Source organism: Peromyscus californicus, unplaced genomic scaffold (assembly GCF_007827085.1).
Source record: "Peromyscus californicus insignis strain IS unplaced genomic scaffold, ASM782708v3 Scaffold_23__1_contigs__length_62951481, whole genome shotgun sequence".
NCBI lineage: Eukaryota > Metazoa > Chordata > Mammalia > Rodentia > Cricetidae > Peromyscus > Peromyscus californicus.
Window position 1 is genome coordinate 10,386,724 of NW_026294534.1, and position 11,970 is coordinate 10,398,693.

Below are 11,970 nucleotides of genomic sequence, written 5' to 3' on the forward strand. Positions count from 1 at the left end.
TGGAGAGTGTCTGGGCTTTATGTTCTCATGAGTGTTGTTCATGGGCAGACTGTTAATAGGAAGAATAGAGAAGTGTACATAGAAAGAAAACTACATCTAGCACGGCGTCTTGCCTTAGAGTTTCACAGAGTTTAGGTTTGTTGGGGGAGGCCGGAGATGAGAGTCTGGGGACACCTACTATGGTATGCCCTTACTAAAGGAGGACAGAAGGACCCCTGTGTGCCCTTTGGTGACTTTCAGACTTGATAGGAGTACATGAAATGTTGACTCCAATCTTCTTGGAAACAAATCTGGGTTGACCCAGGCTTTGGGGTGCTGGAACTGGCATGTTTCCCTGTGCCGCCCACTCCTCAGGAGCAGCAGGACTTTGCAGCCTCCTTGTCAAGGATATTTGGAGTAAAGAAGAATAAAGAACAGCCTTGGAATTCCATTTGTTTTTTTGACAAATATTGACTGAATGTTTTTGTGGATCAGGCACTCTTCTGGAGTTCGGGACATGTGAGTAAACATGCCACTGAGAAATGCAAACATGAGTGATCAAGACAAACTGTCTCTGTGATAATATGTGTGTTATTCAGCAAATAATATGAATGAGGTAGGAAAGCAAGAGATAGAATTAAAATCAGGCCAAGGGGTGTTGGGTTACAGATGAAGCAGGGCCCCTTGTGAGGTAGTGTGGTGTGACTGAGGTGCTCCAAAGCTAAATGAAGATGACAGTGACTGTTCCATCCCAGGCAAGAGAACCAAAGTTCCTTGGAGAGACAGTCACCAAGGCACAGTATCTGAGTGCTGGCACCTCATTAAAAAAAAAAGCCAGTGCCACTAAGCAAGGAGGAAGAGCAGCCTCCAGAACCAAGATTACCTCTGAGTGCCCAGGTAACTACTTGGGCAGTCCCTTCACTATGTTAAGCCCTCCAGACTGTGTGACTTGGGAGACTGTGGAGGGTTGGAGTGGAGAAGTTGCTGAGCAAGCTGCACTGCTGAGAATGGAAAGTGAGAGCATACAGGATGAAGGTGGAGATTGGGTGCCAGGAGAGCCAGCCCAGGCAGAGAGGATGTGGAGGAAGTGGTCTGGGGATGTAAGGAAGGGGCTACATTCAGGCTAGAAAACTCTGATGTAGTCCATACTTGACGGTGAAGAACAGAGGTCCTGGTGAGGGTACCTCAGTCAGTGTTCAGATGAAAATGGTTGCTGATCACTAGATGCCTGGGGAGTGGTCTGGGGCCTGGACAGGCACTTTCCCTCTTCTACTGATGTCAACCCTGCAGGAATCCAGTCCTGCACAAATCACACACAGACTTTTCAGAGCTGCTGTAGTAGCGTTGGGAATGGACTGCTCACGATAGCAGAGGCAGTAGCATTTATTAATTCTACACTGTCATTCAATCTGCAGGAAGGAAGGAACAGAGACGGAGGGAGGGAGGGAAAGAAGGGATGGAGGGAGAGAAGAAAGAAAAAAGGAGAGGGGGAAGACAGGAAAGGGGAGAGGGAGGAAGAAAGGGAAGGGAAAGGAGTGAAAGGGGAAGGAAGGAGGAAAGGAGGAAGAGAGGGAGAGGAGGAAAAAAAAGAATGGAGGGAGAAAGGTAGGAAAGGGAGAAGTAATGGACAGAGGAAGGAAAGATGGAAGAGGGGAGGGAAAGGAGGGTAGCTAGGGAAAAGGGAAAGTGTCGAGGGATCTGGAGCATTAGGACATGGCTGTGAAGCAACTGAGCAGAATCCCCCAGAATTTTGTATTTTCCTTTATTTACATTTTCATTCTTTCTTCCATAACTTGTAGTAAAACCCACTGATCAGAAAAATCATGAAGAACATGCAGAGTAATTCTATTCTCTTTTAGAGGTTTAGTTCTGGGACTATCATATGATCCTTACTCATTTGATCAAAGGTTCTGATTTGTTTTCTTCTTAAAACGGGGCGATACACTTATGTTTGCAGCCACATTACTTACAATAGCCAAGTTACAGAAATGGCCTAACTGCCCATCAGCGGTGATTGGAGAAGAAATTGAAGAATACAGATGCAGTAGAAAATGTTCATCCGTGAAAAGAGAGGGATCTCTGGCCCATGATACAATGTGGGTGAAACTTGAAGGCATTTGTTGAACATTACGGAGATAATAGTGGCTAACGTCGCACAGCAATGTGAACATGCTCAGTAACACTCAACTGCATATGTAGAAATGCCTCACCTGGTGGAGCTCAGGTGTTTTTAACCACAATTTTAAAAGTGAAAAGAGTTCTTTTGCATCAATTTGATTAAGCAGAAAGGTGATTGATCTGAGTGGGGGCCCCCATCACATATGGAGCAGACCTAAGCCAGGAATGTAAGTTTTAGATGCCTCAGATGCTTCACAACGTGAAGCAAAATCAGGGTAGAAAATATGTAACAGATTTCTCAAGCCAAATGAATATGAAATACTTTCTTGACTACTGAAAGGAAGCAAAATTCTGTTAGTATTATTAATGCCGCTTATTGACTTTATCATCCATTTTATCGGGGACTATGGGGGTCCAGCCCCTCGATAGTCCCCTCCCATGGTCTGGGAAGAATCTACAACCAGCTGATAATTAATCTTGGGTGAAAAGAAATTGATCTATGTACACGAAACTCCTTAGTCCACACACTTTATTATTCTGTCAGTTCTCTCTCTACAAGCTTCTATTCTGTTCTCATGTCTAGCTCCTTTCTTGCCTGATTTCTCTCTACATTTATCTGCCATCCCCTCCAGGTTCTATCTTAATTCCTTCATCTTAGTTCTGCCCCTTCTAGGTTCTCATCCATCTAGTTCTTTCCCATGTCAACTCCTCTCCCATCTCCTTCTCTCTCATCTTGTTCTTCCCCATCTGGTTCTTCCTCATCTTCCATCTCATTCCTCTAGTACTCTCTTTTAGCCCTTCAGTCTAGTTCTTTCCTGTCTCAGTCTGTTCCTCTCAAGTTCTTACCCATCTAGTTCTTCCATTCTCTTTTCTCTTCTCTGTCTCCTTATTCTCTCCTTTCTCCCTAAGTCTCTCTGGAATCCAGATATAAACACAAGCAATAACAATCCTCTGGCTGAGCAAGGTCACCAGGCTTAAATTCTATGGGGTCATAAAGGTAGGTAAGAATTTTCCTCAGGTAGTGACTGTCAGGCCTTCTTTTACAACCCAAAATGGGAGTGGTAAAGGAGGAGGTCAACTGAGTGCTAATGACCAGTTAGTATATGAAAGAGGGGATCTATGTGCTCAGTCTACATTCCTAGAAGTGGTTAGGTAAGAAGTTAGGGGTCTGTTAGTAAGGTTATATAAGAAAGGAGGGTCTCACCCTAAATTGCACAAGAAATAAAGCTATCCGCCTGACCTAGGAGACAGGTGTTGTTTCTTATGGCCTTGGATGCTTGATAGACATTTTAGATAAATACACTGTTAGGAGTTCTTGGAAGGGTGCAAGAAAGTCATTTTAGGAACCAGCTAATATATATACAAAAGCTAAAATATCACTAAGACTTCTTAAGCCATGGCTTGACCTTTGGAGAAGTCCTTGACTTTTCCAAGTAGTATCTTTTGTGAAAGTAGCTGAATTCCATTACGTTTTCCTGTGACTTGCAGCACCATTTAACAACATAACCTGTGTGACCTGGAATTCCAACATTTGTTTATGGCTTTTGTCCCTCTTAAGAAAATACTTCTGAGTTCTGAAGTGGTGCACAAATACATATCAGAACCCACTCAGACTTGGGATTGTGTGAATCATGATCCTCTTAGCTTCTTTTAAAATAGTTATGTGTTTACATAAATCCAAATTCGCAGCTGTTGAAAGTAGGCTCTTGAAATTTTGTGTGATATGAATAGTCACATACCTTATGAATAACTCTATCATCAAGTATTCTACTTTGGATTAGCCTAAATGTTATTGCTTTTGGTGTATATTTAAATATATTATTTAAATATATATTTAAATATATTTCACACATAAAACACCTTTAATTTATGTAGGGTAATTAATTTCACAGATATAGAGAATTGGTTTAATTTTTATAGGGGGAGAGACTACTGATAGTTTTGTCTTGTGTCTTAGAGTTTTACTTCAGTGCTTCAACTTTTAGCTCATGTGAAAACTTGGATGGGCTTCTGCTTAGGGTCCCTACATTTTCTTGGTCGTTCAATGACATTCTTTCATTTTCCTGGGAGAGTTATACTCCATTTCTTCTGATGCTGAAATGACACTCTGGATTTTTGACTTGTGTTTATAGGCTACCCTTTTCTCTCCCAGTCTGCTTGAACCTACATGAATATGCAGTTAAATTTTAGTTCATGTTTCTGTCTTCCAATCTCTCTCTGTAATAAACCGGTAAATTAGCTCTTTCTCATTTAATGTAACTATGGTCATGATGACATCCCTAGGACACAACCTGCCACTTGGCTGTTTCCAAGTTACTTAACACATTATGCTTCTTTTTTCTTCCTTCATCCTCTTATAATTTAGTGTGTTTTATTTATTCATATGTTCTGTTTACTTATTTATATACTCACCCCATTAATGTTTGATTAAATGTGCATTCATATAAAATTATGTTTATACATTTTCATGACAAATATCCCAAGCTCCTTCAGTCTTCTCGTAAAATACATTTCCTTTCACATTGAGAAACTAAAAACAGATATGCCAGGTCCAAGGAATTATGCTTAAAGTTTGGCCCTTAGTGGACAGAATCATAAAATTGTATCTTTTTGCATGGTAATATAATTTTATGAGCAAAAATTAACTTAAGCATTTTACTCTGCTTAAGAGTAGATTCTGTTGGGGGATATTCAAATCACACTGTGAACCCCGAGTTTGCATTTGTGTTAATTAAATAAAATTAGCGTTGGGTCAGCAGGCTATGTTAGTAACTAGTTGACAGAAAGTGATCATAGAGCACCAGAGGGCCTCCGGGAAAGATAGAGAGACACAGGGAGCAGTAGGGTAGGGTTTGGAGTAGCACAGCTTTTTGTGGTTTGGCCAAGTGGAAGCACAGGTCTTCCATGGACCCTAGCAAGGAGAGAGGGTTAGCTAGTTATTACTGAGTCTCTTTAAGCTTGCAGGTTTTCACCCCAGCCTTTGAATCTCAAGTCTTATTCATAATTAGAATGACAGAGATTTAATTAAAGTTACCTCTAGTGGTAACAGCAGGGCTAGCGCCTTCAGGAGCAGAATTCTCAACAGGTTGTGGCCTGAATGGCCAGGCTGTTGCTAGATAAGCAGGCCAGTTACTGTGAGAGTTGCAATTGCTGGCTAAGATAGCAGTAGATTAAGGCATAGCCACTGTGCCAAAGTTAAAACCAGATTCCTTTTTCTTTTTCTCTGTGACTGTATTAACTTATATGGAAATTATGTCTTCTTTGAAGTTGAAGATGAAACTCACATCAGCTTCTCTGCTTCTACCCCCATTTGATCTCAGTGGGAATGAGAGATCTGTCTTGCCATGAAGATAGAACAATGGCTGGCAGAGTGTGAATACCCACGTGTGCACACTTGACTCTCCCTTTTTGCCTTGGTAACCACACAGCAGTTCTTTCCACCTCTGCCCCCAAGTGCCATAGAGAAGAGAAGTTCATTCTTGTGAAGAAATACGGATGATGCCATTTGATATTCACATCTAAAAAAAGATTCTCCAATATAAGGAATGTGTAATAAAACAGAAAGTGAAGTAAGAGGACTGTGAGTGCTCACCTCAGAGTCCATCAGGGATGCAGGGTGATAGAAGGATGCAGGGTGATGGGAAGACATGGGGTAATGGGAGGATGTGGGGTGATGGGAGGATGCAGAGTCAGAGTGTTCTGCAATTTCCCATGTACACGTTTTCCTGGCTCTGCTTGGTATTTGTATTTGTTAAGCTCTGATGATAATGACAATATAAGTAAGGAAAATGGGTTATTATAGAAAACACTTGCCTGGGGCTGCTTGGCTCTCTGGAGGAATGTCCTTGTCTACATTTCATTTTATGCACAGAGACCATGACAAAGCTGGGAAAGACTAGTGTGACCTCAGAGAACACAGATCAGTGAGTTGCTGTGAATTAATATGGCTACCCGAGAACTTTGAACCTTTGTAATGAAATTTGCTTCTACATGAACCATATGAAACATGACCCTTGTTACTCCCTTCTCCCCTTGTGGAAGAGAGCTCCCTCCCTCTGTCCCTGAAGAAACATAAATCTTTTGAGACGTGGATGAATTCAGATGACTCTTTTCATCTAAGATGACAGTCATTTTCTCTGTAAGAGGCATTGCCCTCATGTAAGGTGAATACCTTGGGACACAATATTGTCCTAAGTATCCCATTTTACTATAATTGGATTGCTACATTCACCCTATGAAGTATAGGGTGTTAAAAGACATGCGCAAAGCAAACAAGACTCAATGCTGTGACTGCTTAGAGGCATCTCCCATAGTAATGAGTCAGTTTTTCTATGTTTGGAATAAATTTGATACTTCCTAACTTCAGGCATACCTACATATGTAAGGACTTTTTATTTAGATTTTTCAGATTTTGTCTTGTGTGTCTGTGTGGGGAAATGTTTATGTAAGTGCAGGTACCTGTGGAGGCCAGAGGAGTCATACGGCTCTGGAGCTGGAAGCTCACCGTGAGTTAAAAATAACTAACACAATGACCTTAGTGCCACAGCTCCTCCCCAACCCAGAAACCCCAACTCCTTTCCCCAACCCAATCCCGAGACCACGGCTCCTCCCCAACCCAGAAACCCCAACTCCTTTCCCCAACCCAATCCCGAGACCACGGCTCCTTCTCATTGCAACCCTGAGACCATGGACATAAGGGACAGATGATCAGAAATCCTAAACGAAGTCACGTCACCTGGAACTTACTTGGGAAGTAAACTGACAGAAAAATATTTTTTTCACTAATTTACTTTTCTTAAGTTATTTATGTTTTTTAATTTGGCTCTTGGAGACAGGGTCTCACTCTGTAGCCCCCACTGTGCTGGAACTCGTACCAATCCCCCTTCCTCTGTATCCTGAGTGCTGAGACCATAGGGACAGATGCTGCTGTTTGACGGGCCTGGCCACATGCTGTGTATGCATTTATCCACACTGTTTACCACCATTCTGGTGAACCTTGTGAAAGCCTGTTCTTAAAATTTGGTGCTGTGGGATAATACTTTTGTACAGTGGTTTAATAAAATGCTGATTAGCCAGTAGCAAGGCAGGAAGTATAGGCGGGATAAGCAGACAAGGAGAATGCTGGGAAGAGGAAGGCTGAGTCAAGGGATGCCAGTCTGCCATCCAGCCAGGGAGCAGCATGTAATGGCACACAGGTAAAGCCATGGAACATGTGGCAACATGTAGATTCTCAGAAATGGGCTGAGTTTAAGTGTAACAGCTAGTCAGTAGTTAGCCTGAGCTAATGGCCAAGCAGTTTTAATTAATATAAACTTCTGAGTGATTATTTTATAAGCAGCTGCGGGGTCCATGGGGTTGGGCAGGACCGGAGAAAACTTTCAGCTACAACTTGGAATGAACGGATAAGAAAAACATGTCCTGCAGATATCATCATTCCCTGTGTGTAAACATCTCATATTTCTTTCGGATATCCTTGGGTGTCATAATAATTTATAAGTAGACACAGAAACTGTGCACCAGACACACTAATGTGAAAATATTTATTTTTCACCCATGTGCTAGATTGTTTTCTGTTAATAAAATATTTAGCCTTCCATTCATGAAATTTTAAATATTAACTAAGCATTTTCCTGTCAACAAATCTGTGTCATAGTGTTTTGAGACTGTTGGAGCTGACCTTACAGTGTCAGCGAACTTCTTCTTTAGCTGAACCATCTACACGAAGCTAGAGTGATCATGGTGCGAAGTGCATGGATGCACAGTCAAGCTGAGGCACCGTGTCTCCCATGCTCAAAGCGACACCTCCATAGCTCCTCATTATCCAAGTAGTGCCTTTCATGTCATTGAAGCACCCTGCTGCTCTGACCACTTCAGAGGATGCGGTACAAATTCTTGCTCAGTGTTTATGGACTGAAGCACTGCCATACACGGCTTGTTTTAGAAGCATTTGTTATTCATTCTGTAACTTGGAGTCCAAATCTGTTCTCAGTTTCATTCTCACCAAAGCAGTTCACACCCACCACATCTTCCTTCAAGTGCTTTTCCTTCTCTATTCTTCATAGAGTCCTACTACTGCTAACTCTCTCTCTCTCTTTCCCCTTTCCTACCACATTCCAGATTTCTCTTCTTCCTCTCTCTAACAACGAACTTCTGCACAGAGCCCCACGACATGGCTGCATTTGCTCTGCACTTAACTGTCTAGTCCTGTGTTGTTTCCTTGTAACATAACTGCTAAGCAGAACCTGCCCTGCATGACCTTGGACCAAGAACTCGGGAATTTCAGGAGGAGAGTAGACAGTATGTGCACAGAGGACCTTGGTATCTGTCAATGTCTTTCTAAATCAAAGGAAGAAATTACTATTATTATCTTTTCCCTCTACCCCAAAATGTAAAATATCACTCCCGTTATCACAAACAGAGGTTTGCAGGCAGAAATCAAGTCTGTAATGTAATCAAACCATGTACTAAGCCTCACACCCAAAACATTCTTGATTATGGATCATCCACATATCGAGCAGATTCTTTATTTGTCTTAGTACTGTATGTGTTGTTTTTTCCAGGCTAGAATATAAACTCCTTCATCCTATTTTTTTTTCAAGACAGTGTTTTTCTGTGTAATTTTGGTGCCTGTCCTGGATCTCACTCTCTAGACCAGGCTAGACTCAAACTTACAGAGATCTGCCTGGCTCTGCCTCCCGAGTGCTGGAATTAAGGCGTGCACCACCACTGCCACCCGGCCCTTCATCCTATTTCATTCCCCTTCATCTTTGCATCTGTGAAAGATGAGGTACCTGAGGAGTTATTTTGCACTAAGCCAAGGCATAACTTCACAGTGCTATGTGATGTAGACCCTATCAACTGTGTGAAACTATTTCCACCTGCCCCCCAGCATTTTCTTCCAGCTGGGTGTGTCCTCCCCATTGTCCATCTGTTCTTGAGTGTTTGGTCAACTCTCAGATGAAATGTTGTTGTTGTTGTTTTTTTCGTGCTCTATTAAATTTTTCAGAGAAAGTAGTGAGCTTGTAAGGGCTTTTGCTCTGTCTTTACTTTTTTCCCTTTCATTGAGAAGCAGAGTTAAGTCTGAGGAAGCCAGTGACAGGTGTGAATATTAAAGAAAGCTTTTTTTTTTTTTAACCCAGCACACCTCAGAATTGATGGCCCTTAAATTGTTGGTCTTTGATGATGAGATGGATTTGTTTTGTCTTGATGCTGACTAGCTTTCCAAATTACCTTTTATCAAAGCTCATATTTACATTAATGGCTCATTCTCCAGGCACATATTAACTGATCCCTGCTGGAGTTCCGTGAATCCAATCATCAGTTTAAAAGACACCAGAAAAGCATGCAAACACTAAATGCTCCTGCATGTGGTTGACTTACAATGTTAGTTTTCATGTTCTTAATACACATGTCAAGACTTTTGCTTTAAAGAAACTAAGTAGAAATACTTAGTGAACACTTATTCTTGCCTCAAAGTTAAACTAAAAGGCAGAGACATTTCACAAGAAGTGAAATCTGAAAGGAAGAGAAAAATCCAAGCCAGGGGCCTCAGAACCAAGGACAGTATGGTACTGAGCCTGGGATTTCTTACTCCAACAGTGAAAGCAATTCAAGACCCCAACAATGGATGCTCTCTGTAGCCTTGGGCAATGAAGGAAGCCTAGCAGGACAGACTCCAGCCAAAGACAGCACCTCAGAGCAACAGTCCTGCTCACTAACACCAACAAGGGCAAAGCCAGGGACCCAAATATCTACTGCTTCAAGGTCTACTAAGGTACCTTGAGGTCTGGAATTCAATGGAAACCATTGTAATCCTGAAGTACCCAGAGAAAATGGTTGTGGATGGCTAAATTGGGACCCCTACTGAGGCAGGAGACATGATGACTCACCGCACACCAGGGAGCAGAGGGCAGTGCAGAAGGCAGACTTCTGTGCCCATTTGCTGAGCTGGACTTCCTCACATTCAGAAAACTCACATTCCCATCATGCAACACAGAAACAAACAACATCAGCAGGAAATTTTTGTTCACACATAAGAGCAGGAAATGGATAAGAGAAAAGGCAGCAGAATGTTAGCATCCTCTGGGTACTTACAGAGCAATTATCAAAATGCTCCAATAGGCAACTACAAACACATTGAAACAAGTGAGCATCAACTTGATTGGCAAGCTTAGAGCTGCAATTTCAACTACCAAAAAATAAAATCCAATAGATGGGTTCAAAAAGAGAATAGATAGAGGGGTGGAGCAAAGCAGTAGTGATAATGAGGATGATAAACATTCAGACTCTAGAGAACCAATGTTTACATCCAATATTTATGTTTTCCTGAAAAGGCAGAGTTTACCAGGTTGTGCCTCTGAGCCATGTGTCTTCTTTGGTTTATATTCTGCTGTGGTAAGATGTTTCTAAAGGAGGTTTCAGGGTTACTTAACATGAAACAGCATGTTTTTGTTGTTGCTGTTTTGTTTTCTGAGCATAGGTGTCGAACAGGCATTTCAGGAGAGGGTTCCTGTATCTCTTTATGTAAATGAAAAGTGCAGCTGACAGTCTTTCAGATCTGCATTCAGGACCTTCAAGGGTCTTCTTCTACTATATGGTCACTGCTACAAGTGACCAAAATCACATTTCCAGACAGAACAAGTTTTCTGTATTTGGAATCCTCTACTGATAGGGAAAGAGGAGGAGTTCATCAGTACTGTGTGGATGTTGTTGAGGTGCACCAAAACAACAAGGCCAAATGCCTGAATGGGTAACGTAAGTGAAGGTTATTGCCAATGGAGGTGTGTTTACCTTTTGTAAATGAGATATTAAAAGTACATTTTCTACAGTTTAGTATCATGGGGCATGACAAATCACAGCTATTTGTTAATAGATAAATTGAAAACATTACACACATTTAATTTTCATTCATTTGTCTGGAATGTTGAAATGGAAGGAATGCACACTAATTTGGTATTCTATATTATACATTGTGGAGAATGCCATAAAAATAATAAACTCTTTGACTGAAATTCATATTACAATGTATGAAAAGCAAACAATGGAGTGGTACAACCACATCCAGCTCTGTGGCAAACATGGGCCACCTGCTCAGGATTTTAAATGGACTTCAAAAGATTGTAAAGGATTCAATTATAGAAACTTAAAAAGATGAGGTTGGTTTCAGGCCCTTTCTTTGAGGACAGCAGTGTAGTGGGTAGCTGTTCCAGACATTAGCCCTTAAGACCCAAGATCCGGATGTGCCAGCTCTCTTGGTTCTTGGTGATCCTGGATACTGGATGGTAGACTGAGCAGAGTTCTCCAGAGAACACCACTGGACTGCATTTCACCTCTTCTGGATCGTGTAACCTATCCCTTTATTTGTTGTAAGTTACCCCAAAATAAACCTCCCTTTTAACTACGTGGAGTTGCCTTAATAAATCCCCCATTACAGCAGGCATCAGGTGTGTGAGGTCATGTCATGCTGTGGTGTTCTTGACTATTTTTCCATTCCCTGAGAAAGTCTAAGACATATAAATAGTGCTTAAGTTTGCAGTTACATGTGAAGCGTTAAGCAAATAAGGCAATTCTAGGCCCCTTCTTAGACTTCATTAAAATGGACAGAACAGAAAACTTAAGAAGTTAAAAGCAAAATTTAATGAGGATAAGGAAAAGGTACATTTCGCAAATGCATGTGATAGGGATGAACGGACAGTCCCTGCATGAGCAGAGGGCAGAGCTGAAATGAACAGTCCACACAAGAGATGGAGAAAGAAGTTGAGATGGAACATAGACACATCCAGAGAGTCAGGACCCAAGAATCAGAAGGTATGGAGTCCTCTGAGGGAAGCTTTATAGCACAGGGTTGAAGAACAAGAGGACATGTTGTAACAG